The sequence below is a fragment of the Balaenoptera acutorostrata genome, chromosome 4 (assembly GCF_949987535.1).
Source record: "Balaenoptera acutorostrata chromosome 4, mBalAcu1.1, whole genome shotgun sequence".
Lineage (NCBI taxonomy): Eukaryota > Metazoa > Chordata > Mammalia > Artiodactyla > Balaenopteridae > Balaenoptera > Balaenoptera acutorostrata.
Genome location: NC_080067.1, coordinates 20,564,833 through 20,576,705, shown reverse-complemented (window position 1 = coordinate 20,576,705; position 11,873 = coordinate 20,564,833).

Genomic DNA, 11,873 nt, shown 5'->3' with positions numbered 1-11,873 from the left:
CTTCATGTGTGCGGCAGGATCTTGGGCTCTGCCTCCCTCCCTGGCTGTGGCCTCAGCACTCCTGCCCAAGCTCCAGGAAAGCATATCACTGCAATCCACAAAAGAGAAAACCATCTCAATCTCAGGGGTCCTTGTATCAGAAACAAAGCCCCTGCTGCCATGAGCCAGTCAGCACACTGAGGTTCTCCATCAGGAACCATCAGCCTCATCGGGCTGTCAGTCAGAGGCCAACCACCAGGCAGAGGGCAGCCAGACAGGCCCGTGATGGGAACGGTCACCTCCACGGCAGTGAGCGAAGTATTTTCAGGGCTGGTGTAGGGACTCAGCAGCCATGTTGATGAGTATCCGAGCAGGATCCTAGAGATCAGCTTCTTGAGCCGGCCGACCTGCCCGCAAGAGATGGAGCCAAACAGGTGGAGGAACTGGGAACACCCAAGGACCTTCTAGCAACTTTGCAATAGCGATGGGCCCCAGATTCCCCGGCCAGCACAATGCACCCCGTGGCCACGCCTCCACCCCAGCCCCTCCAGGCCACCTCCCACCACGCGGGCAGCATCGATGCCCATGTTACCAGGCCCCAGATTGTGATTTGCTGTGTGGACTGTGGCTAGGTTGCCCTCCTCAGATGCAGGCCTGGTCCTCGGAGGTGGCCCGAACAGTGGAGCTGCTGCTCCCATCTGCTTCCCTCGGCCACACCAGCCCACAGAGACATTCGCTAAGATGTGGTGTCCAGACAAAAAGGCAGCGCCTGTGGCAGGGCGCTCCAGAGAAGAGCCTGGCCACGAGGTTCCTGTTCACCTCCACCTGCCCACAGAGCCCTGGAGGGCAGCTCGGACCCGGTGCGATAAGGCCTGACGAGGGCACCATCCCACCCCCAGGACCTGGGCCGGGGGCTTGCAAAGCACCTGTGCCTTTTGCAGGAGCCAGTCCATGAAGAGTCACTTTAATATTTCCTTGGCACAGACCAGGGGGTAGAAGAAACCAGTGTGCCCAACACACACACATGCATGTGTATTTGTGTATGCGTATGTGCACGTGTGTGCCTGAGTGTGTCCCACAGAGAAAGACTGGAGGGGCACCGATATCTTCTGGCTGGTGTCCTTGCCGGGTCACCACAGCGTCTAGCGACAGGGTCACCAGTGGGTGTGAGGAGCCATGTCTTCCCAGAAAATGGGTTGAGTAGGCTTCTCAGTGCCATTTGACGTGCAGCCTAACTAACAAAGCTCTGGGCTGGGGGCGTGCTGTTGGGCTGGTCCTGGGGAGGGGAGTGTCTGCCCATGTGCCTGGGCACCCGCGGTGAGGGGGCCTGGGCCACGACAGGGCCAGTCCCTGGGTCCCACAGGTGGCTCTGCTGGGCGCTTGGATTTCCAGTTCCTCTGCGAGAGACAGCTCTGCTCTGCCTGCCCGCACCCAGTGCCTCCGCTAACAGGGCTGGGAGTGCGGCTCAGGAGGGACCCCCACTGCCCCAGAGGGCGGGAAGGCAATCAGTGGACGCTGTCCCAGCCCTTTCCTCTCTCTCACCTCCAGGTTAATGGTTAATTCTTCTCCTGGCCCCAGCAGAGCAGGTACCAGGCTCAGAGGGTTTGGTGAAAAATGCCAAGATGCAGGCAGCAAACTGGGGCCCAGTAGCCCAGGAGTGGCTGAAGCCCCTCCACGGGCCCCGGGGACCTGAGCTGGACAGGAACCTTGTTTGCAGTGCCACCGTCTTGTCTCCTAGCTCAGTGAGGACCCAGCCAGGACGTAGTAGTCCCTGAACACTGGTCCCTGCGTGTGACCGATGCCTCAAGAAGCAGCCCAGAAGCCCCGGCACCAAGCAGTGCCTTCATGGGCCCGCCACGTCTGGGTCCAAGCCGGGACCTAGCAACCCAGCTCCACAGCAACCCAGATCTCAGCCTTCTTTTTTTTTTTAATTGAGATATAATTCACATACCATAAAATCCACCCTTTTAAAGTGTACAATTCCAGGTATTTTATATCACAGCATCCATTTTAAGCCAGCGGTCAACCGTGGGTTAGCACCAAACGCCCCGCCAGTGGGCCATATGGACATAATTAGAAGTGCTATTTGATCTGGTGCAGTCACACTTGTCGTCGGCTCCTTCTTCTCAAGACGACGCTTTGATCTTCCTATAGCTGACGATCTCCTCTCACTGGGCCTGCCCGACAGCTCCAGCACACCCACCCTGGGCCACAAAGAGGACACTGCCTGCTCTGAACTGGAGCCCTCCACCACCTGACCCCCAGGCTGCCGGGCAGAAGTCCTGGTCTGAGATTCAGGCAGGAGGCCCACAAGCACTGAGCCACCAGGCACCCACTGTCTGCTCAAGATTTTCCAGAGTCAAGGGGTGGGTTCAGTTTTGTGGGACCTGAAGTTTATATCATTTGAGGGGACCCCCCTTGAAGAAGAAGAATGCAAAATGGCAAATACAAAAGGAGGTCTAGAGTCTTGGAAGGGGCTTGTTCAAGGGAGCGCCTCGAGGCATAAGCTTCATTAACCTCCCAGTCAGTCTGCATCTGGGCTTCCGGCATCGAGTGTCCAAAGGAACGGTGCCCTGGGAGGCACCATGATTCAATTTGGACTCATCCTTGTTTCTCTCCGATGAGGCTTGGAGCTGGGGATCAATGACGCTGCAGTTACTCCATCCCAGGACAAAAGGAGTGGCTGCTTCTGGGTACCCACCCTTACCCAGCTCTTTTCCCTGGGGCAGACGTGCCTACAGCCAGGAGGCCTGGAGTCTGGCAGAGAGATGTCGCCACAGAGCCCGGACAATAGGGCTTGCAGAGGACCAGACCCGTGGCTGGCCCATGTCCGCCCCCTGCCCTCACCCACCGAGCAAAGATCCAGCCCCTCAGCCAGAGTTTGGTGGGGCCGTGGGGTTGGGGTGGGTGTGGGGACAAACAGACACCTGACAGTCAGCTCCCCAGGTGCCCTGGAGAGCCATGCCAACTCGATGGTGTCAGGGCCTGTCTGTCCGCTTTTGATTCTGAGCTGGCCAAATGTCACAAGCTGTCCTCAGATAAATGCCTCTTGCGAGTCCAAAGGCTCCTACCTGCGGCCACATTCCAGGTGTGGTTGAGCAACAATGTGGACAGTTCCCTGCACTGCTTTGCCTCTTCTTGCATCAATTTGGCCTTCTTTTCCAGCTCCAGGAGGCCCTGCCCCATTTCTCCTCTACAGCTTTTGCTTGCTCAATACAATGTGCTGTGGAAATCCTCACAGCGAGTTGCATCAGCGGCAAAAATACCAAAATCGCAACCATGGAGTGACTAACTGAGGAAGCCACAGCTGAAGTTCACGCTGAAAACTACAGCAACCTTCTTTAATTTAAAATAAAGGGACTTCCCTTGGGACTTCCCTGGTGGCACAGTGGTTCAGAATCCGCCTGCCAATGCAGTGGACACAGGTTCAATCCCTGGTCCGGGAAGATCCCACATGCCGCGGGGCAACTAAGCCCATGAGCCACAACCACTGAGCCTGTGTGCCACAACTACTGAAGTCCGCGTGCCTAGAGCCCGTGCTCCACAACAAGAGAAGCCACCGCAATGAGAAGCCCGTGCACCGCAACGAAGAGTAGCCATGGCTCGCCACAACTAGAGAAAGCATGCGTGCAGCAACGAAAACCCAACACAGCCAAGAAAGAAAGAGAGAGAGAAAGAAAAGGAGGTGATCATATAAATAAACAAATAAATGAAAAATAAAATAAAGAAAAACAGCCCTCCTTCCCAGAAGCTCTTCTCTAAGGTTTGGGTTCTCTGGCTCAGCAAGACTGACTTCTCTTTACTCCATCTTATTTCTCTGTAAGTGACTGGGCCATCTCCTCATTCATTCATTCATTCATTTGTGTTACAGATGTTCATTGAGTGCCCGCCATGTTCCCAGCACTGGGGCAAGCACTGAGGGTACAGTGATGAATAAGGCAAATTGTGTGTCCAAACATCTTTATGTTCCCGCCATCTCTTTTACTGTTATACCCCATCCTGAGCCAAGCGCAGGGGTGGTCAAAAGTGTTGACTAAACGAGTATTCTTAACAGGAACTGGCCCCTGTCGACTCTATTGGCTCTGGATTCCACAACCTTCCTGCGCACACCCAGCCATACAAACAACGGGTGTATGGTTCTGAGTGCGCTGTGGTCTCTCTCACCACTGGGCCCTTGTACATGCTGCTCCTTTTCTCTGGAATACCTTTCTCATCTCTTTTCTCCTCTTTTGGACTGTTTAACTCAAAAGTCATCCATCAAAACCCAGCTTGAGCATCACTTCCTCCTGCAGCCTCCCCTCCACAGCTTCCTTTGTGTTCCTCAGGATCAGGAGAGGGAGGAGAGGTGAGACCTGCAGACTGAGAGACCCTTGTTAGCGAACATTAGTCTGTGGCTCTGCTGGTTGAGTGGGAGCATGTAAGAATATATAATTTCAATCACACAGAGGTTCCTCCTGTCCCCATGCTGGGGTCATAAGTGGCCCTGAACACTGCCTGGACAGTAGCTTCTTAGGATGTTTTGGCCAGAGGGCCGATGCCCCTCTCCTTGGCCAGATCCCCACCGTTCTGGAGCTAAGGGAGGACGAAAGAGATTCTATGGGTGGAGTCTTGGGGTCAGAGAAGGAGAGGTTGAGCCCAAGGGCTTGGGCCGAGGTGGAGGGGAGTAGCTGAGCAGGTGGCCGTGGGTGTGTGAGCCCAGAACCAGCCCTGCAGGATGGCTGGCCCATGAGGCAGGCCCAGGCACTGCAGGCCATGTGGGCCCCGGCCAGCGCCAGCCATGGGAACAGCTGGTAGAACCAAACTCCCTCCGCCTCCAAGAGAGCCACTCCTGCCTGCCCCTGCCAGCCCGGGGCTCCCTCTGGGTAGGGGCAGTGTGGAACTCTTTGTATCAGGATGACAGTTCCCAGCCATGCCCTATGATACTTGAGTCCCAAGAACAACTCACAAGGGTTCAGACCAGAGCCCAGATGTGTGGCACAGTGGACAGGCAAGAGTCCCTTCTCTTGTTGAACACACTTTCACACCCAGTTACATACACACACTTCCACACCAAACACACACCCAGACTTGAAATATACTCGCAGGCTTGGCCACATGCACACCTGTCCACCAACATCCATGGTAAACCTTCAGGTACACTAAAGTGGGTATGCACACTTTTACACACAAAAAAACCCACACACACACATAGCCTTGTGGGCCCACATCCATACCCATGCACACACCACATACAAACCCCCAGAGATGCACACATGCTCCTTACACATGGACTCACTCTTCCCAGGAGAGTTTCTACTAGGATAAAACATCTGGTATCTACATTAAGTGGCAGACAGATAGATGGGACAAAGTTCACTCATGTGTTCAGATGGCCCCACCAACACAGCCCCACAGGAGTAAGCAGCAGGCTTGTCCCCTCACCACCAGGCCTTCGGGAGGTCAAGGCTGGGGAGGGATCAGTTTGGGGCAGGAATGTGTCAGAGCTCCCGGGAGCTGACTCAAGGCCAGGAGCAGACAGCCTTTTGCATTCCCAACAAGTAGGTCACCATGACGAGAAGTGCTGGCCTGCATGCTGGGACCCAAGGTCGACTGGAACAGAACTGGGGAAAACCCAGCTGTCATGGAGCAGCAGGTGTTAAATAGGTGTTGTCTTTTATTCTAGCCCTTTGGTTAGGTCTTTGCAGCACTGGGGAGCTTGTGTCAGGGGCCTGAGCCCTTGCTGTGTGCAGTAATTTATTATTATTTATTAGTTTTTTTAGTGGATTCCTTAGGATTTTCTATATATAAGATTATGTCATCTATAAATAGAGTTTTACTTTTTCCTTTCCAATATGGATGCCTTATATTTAATTTTCTTGCCTAATTGCTCTGGCTACAACTTCTAGTACAATACTACATAGAAGTGGTGAGAGCAGATATCCTTGTCTTGATCTTAGGGGGAAAGCATTTAGTTTTTACCATTAAGTATGATACTAGCTGTGAGGTTTTGGAGATGCCCTTTAGCAAGTTCAGGATTTCCCTTTTATTCCCGGTTTCTTGTGTGCTTTCATCACGAAAGAGTGTAAGATGTTATCAAATGTGTTTTCTGCAACTATCGAAATGATCATTTGATTATTGTTATTAAATCTATTAATATGGAGAATGACATTGATTTCTAGATGTTAGACTAAGCTTGCATCCCTGGGGTAAATTCCACTTGGTCATGGTATATAATCTTTTTTATATGGATTCATTTTGCTAGTATTTCGCTGAGGATTTTTCCCACAAGAATATAAGCCCAGGAAGGCTGGGGCCACTTCACTGCAGTATTCCCAGTCCCTCCAGCAGTGCCAGGTACAGTGAGTACTCACGGAGCCCCAAGAAATGAATGAAAAGCATGAATCTATAAAGCATAGGATCTCAAGAGCCTCCAAAGAAGCCATGTCAGAAATAGTGACTATTTCATTATCACAAATGTCTGAGTATGCATGATCCTTGTAAAGCACAGAGGCAGGGGAGACTATGAAAAATCCAGAACTAGAATGAAACCCTTCCCAGGGGAGGGGACACTGGGCAGCTTGTTCCGCCAGTCAAGGGTATCTCACCTGACGGCCCAGACTCAGGAGGCAGAAGCTTCTGGAGACTTGGAACCCTCCCTCCACAGGCAGCCCACCCCCACCCCCAAGCTGGGGAAACATGACAAGGTCCCAGGGTGGTGACATATGTTCTAGGGCCCCTGAGAGCAGACACAAGACAGATGAGTGGGTGTGTGGTGAACAGCGGGGTCTTGTCCACTGTGATCTGGGCGGGGATTTCTGGATGCTGTGGCAGCCAAGCCTGTCACCACTCACAGGCCTGGCCTTAATACAACTTCTGAATAGGTTTTTAATCTCATCCTGAACACAGGGCTGTTAATCTGAACTGCTGGAAGCTGGCATGAGGGTTAAATGAGAAAATGTATGAAGAGCCCTTAGCATGATGTCTAGCATAGATTAGGTGTTCAGTAAACGGGGACATTATTATTTCTATGGTCATTTTTTAAACTTTTAAAATTATTCTGGAAGGAAGTCCATTGACAGCCAGACTCTCTTGTAGCTTTGTTCTATTCATAACTTTAAATATCCTCCAGTAGGTGCCACTTGGACCAATTTAAGACCTGGAGAACATGAGGTATCCCCCACCTCACCCCCCAGGAGCAGCCATCAGGGCTCCACCCTCTCCTCTCACCTGGACACAGATGAAGACTTCTTCAGGACAAGCCAGAAAGGAAGTTTTCTCCTGTCTCCCCAGGTAGGAGCTTTAGGGGAAAAGAAAGCTGACTTTCATTTTGCCTCTCCCCCCCACCATGTGTCAGCCTGGCTTTTGACTCACACAGTGAGAACTGCCCAGTCACAATGCCAAGGCACAAGAGGGCACAATTGGAAGAAACCTGATCTTGGCCAGAGAGTTGGGGTGATGGGCCCTGCCTACCAGCTCTAAGAATGGACCCCAGGTTCTTCCCTCCGCGTGTGCTGGGAATTCCTCTCTGGATTCTGGCATCAGACCTGAGCTCCTTATCTCCTCCATACCAGCCTTATCAGAGCAATTCAGTGAATCTACCAAGAATGTATTTGCTGCCCTTTCAGCAACCAGAGCTCTTGCAGAGCTGGCCTTGGGCCCTTCTCCTCCAGGAAGCAGAGCAGCAGAACGAGCCAGGCCAGAGCTCCGGCCTGAAATGCCCCTAAGACCGGGACCAGCAGTGCCCCTCTGCCCAGGTGAGAGCTAAGCACCTTCTGTGGGACCACATCCCAGATCACCTCACAGACTCTACTAAGGTGTGAACTCCAGGGTGTCTCAGTCAACTCTGGCTTGAAGGAAAGTAGAGGGAGAATGGAGGCATCAGGCGCAGAGGGGTGGAGGAGAGCAGGCCTGGAAAAGCCACGGGGTCTGGTGATGAAGAGGCCACAGGTGACTATTCAGAGCAAAGCTTCACAGCTAAAGAAGGTGCCAAGGTTGTCTGTACAAGGATGTTCATCACAGCGTTGTTTACAACAGTGAACAATTGATAATAAGTTCAAGGTCCAGCCATAGGAGAGAGATAAATAAATTATGATTCAGCCATGCACAGGTAAAACCTGACAGCTGGGGGTGGGAGGGAAGGGAGAGGAAAGGGATGAAGAGGCGGAACACGGGATTCTTAGGGCAGTGAACTACCCTGTATGATGCTATTACGGTAAATACAGGTCATCATACATTTGTCAAAACCCGTAGAATGTAAATACCAAGAGCGAACCCTAATGTAAACTTGGGACTTTTAGGGTGATTATGATGTGTCAGTGTATGTTCATCAGTTATAACAAATGTACCACTGTGAGGTGGGGTGTTGATAATGAGGAAGTTGTGTGGGGAGGTGGGGGGCAGGCGGCACATGGGCCATCTCTGTACCTTCATCTCAATCTTACTGTGAACCAAAAATTGCTCTAAAATAATAAAGTCTTAAAAAAAACAAAACAAAAAAAACCCCACAAAAACCACAACCCTGACAGCTCACAGGTTACATTTGGCTTTTAAGGAGAATGGGATTATTTGCTGAAATTAAAAAGATAGAAAATTTTTATGGAAAAAAAAATGCAGATGTCCATCTTCTCTTGAACCCCAGAAATTCCAGCAATTCTAGGCCCTTATTTCCACCTCGCAAGGCTTTGGCTGGAGTAAGAAGCAGCTGCTCCTCTCAACTGAGGAAGCCCCTCCAGATGACCAAGGTTTCTACCTGGCCAAAGTCAATCACGCAGTTTCATGCAGTCTCCATCGGCTTTAGGTGTAGATCTCTTGTTCATGCTATTCCCTGTGCCTGGAATATTCTCCCCTGTGTCCCCAACCCTTTGCCCTGCTAAGCTGTTTTGATCCTGAAGGAATTTCTCAGATGTCACCTCCCCAGGAAAGACTTCCCTGTCTATCCTGACTGAGTTAAGTCACTCTGTTTTCTGTTCTCATTGCATCCTTGTAAAACTCTTCACTGCTGTCACAGAAGAAATATTTGTGACAACTCTCCCTTACAGAAAAATTCTACTTACTAAATATAGAAAGAATGAGGAAATACAAAACTACCATTAGAACTCCAGATCTCTGCAGGCAAGGTCCACCCCTGGATGTTAATCTTAGTGGCAAAAATTAAAGAAGAAAAATGATGTTTGCATAGTTTCAAAATACTCTCCCCAAACAAAATTTTTATTAATGACAAAAGGAAAAGTGGCAACACTGGAGTGTAGAAACCTGGCAGATTTTAACTTAACGAAGTGACCAAGAGGTTAACGTCGGTAGTAATAAGACTTATGGTGATCATGTACCTCCTGATACCATGCGCTGAGAAGGGTACACCACCCCTGTGGCATCCTTTCTGATCACATAACCTCAATCTGATCATGAGAAAACATTGGACAAACCCAAATTAAGGGACCTTCTAAAAAGTAACTGACCAATACTGTTCAGTCTCAAGGTCATAAAGGACTAAAGAACTGTCACAGATTGGAGGCGATTAAGGAAAAATGACAACTAAACATAACATGAGGGACTTCCCTGGTGGCGCAGTGGCTAAGACTCCGTGCTCCCAATGCAGGGGGCCGGGGTTCGATCCCTGGCCAGGGAACTAGATCCCACATGCATGCTGCAGCTAAGAGTTCACATGCCCCAACTAAGGAGCCCACATGCAGCAACTAAGACCCGACACAACCAAATAAATAAATAAATATTTTAAAAAAAATAATAATTAATAAATAAACATAACATGAGACACTGGTTTAAATCCTAGAACAGAAAAAAACATTCTTATGTGTGTATGTAGATAGATAGATAGATAGATATTAATATATATATATATAAATAAGAAAATCTGTACTAGATAGTACTGCACCGATGTTAATTTCTTGGTCTTCAGAACTATAATATTAGTTGTGGGAGATGTTAATATCAGGGGAAGCTGAGCTAAGTGATGGGTATATGAGAACTCTGCATCATTTTTTGCAAGTCTTCTGTAATTCTAACATGGTCACAAAATAGAAAATCAAAAAAGCATTTGTGTAATTATTTGCTTGCTGGCTGTGTCCTCTGCTAGGCTATAAACTTCACGAGGACAGGAACTGTGAATGCAGTCATTTTCATCATTGCACTGTTTCATGCATCTGACACACAAGGGGTATTCAATAAACACGTGCTGAGTAAACACACTTGTGGTTACTGACACAGAAAAAGTCCATGGCATATTACTGAGTGAAAAACATAGGACACAAAACAACACATATAGTATGTTAATACTTATATAAACGAGGAGACTAAGGATTTACAAACCAATGTTCACTGTGGCTGTCTCTAGAAGATAAAGTTATGGGGAATTTTTCTTTTCTTCTTTTTACTTTGTTATATTTTCTAAGCATATTTAAAGGCTCACAAAACTACTTTTATGTGCAGAAAAAAAGTGCGCGCACACACACACACACACACACCCTGCATTTTCATTTCAAAGAAAGCCATGAGCATCATGCCCGGCAGACCTGGAGCCAGCCCTCAAGGGCTAAGCAGGACATGCGTGTGCATGGGCGGTGGTGACCCAGCTACATGGTGACTGCAGCCAGTGCAGGGAAGAGATGCCATAAGGATGGCTTCTGTGCTTCTGTGCTTCTCAGTTTCTCCATGCAGCCAGCCAGCCCTCCCCGAGCAAAACTGTTGAACTAGTGCATTCATTTCCTAGGGCTGCCGTAACAAATCACCACAAAGTGGGGTGGCTTAAAACAACAGAAATGTATTCTTTCCCTGTCCTGGAGGCTGAAAGTCTGAAATCAAGGTGTCAGCAGGGCCATGCTCCCTCCAAAGGCACTAGGAGAGAATTCTTTTTTGCCTCTTCGTGGCTTCTGGTGGCTCCCAGCGATCCTTGGCATTCCTTGGTTTATAGCCGCATCACACCCCCAATCTCTGCCTCCGTAGTCACATGGCCTTCTTCCCTGTGTTTCCTCTGTGTCTCTATATCCCAATATCTCTCTCCTTTCCCTTATAAAGACATCAGCATTGGATTTAGGGTCCACTCTAATACAGTATGACCTCATCTTAACTTGGTTACATCAGCAAAGACCCTATTTCCAAATTATACAGGTACTGGGGATTAGGACCTGAACATGTTTTGGGGGGACACGCAGTTCAACCCTCTACAACTACAAACTTCCCTGTACCCATTGCCTATTACTGTGTAACACACCACTTTAAAATTTAGCTGTTTCAAACAACCACCATATTATTTGCTCACAATTCTATGAGTCAGCAATTTGGCCTGGGCTCAGCTGGGAGATTCTTCTGCTAGTCTCACCTGGGTCACTAGTGTGACTACAGTCTTCTAGTGGCTTTACCGGGCCTGGAAGGTCCAAGATGGCCTTATTAATATGTCCGGCTCTTGGCGCTGGTGGCAGTCAGCCTTGTGAGTCACATCTGAGATGGCACTGTTCTTCTCCACGTGTCTCTCATGCTCCAGCAGGCTAGCCCAAGCGTGTTCACACACAGGCTGGCAGATTCTAAGGGTACAAGAGCAAAAGCTGAGGACTAGGGCTAGCAAAAGCTAGTCCTCTTGAGGAATAGGCCGCTGCATTATAGTAGTCAAAGCACACCACAGGCAAACCCAAGTTCAATGGGTAGGGAGACAGACTCCACCTCTTCATGGAAAACGCAACAGAGCCACATTGCAAAGGGCCATACACACAGGAATGAGAGGGGTTGTTGAAACTATCTTTGCAAACAATCTACCATAGGTCCCAAGTTCTGGGAGGATAAGATGAGCAGATGCAGGTCTTGCCCTTAAGAAGCAAGTGCAGCAGCTTATCATGATGCTCTGGAGAATGAGCCATGTGTTTGGATAAAAGCCTGAGAGAAAGCAGTGCATTCTTTGGTGTATGTAG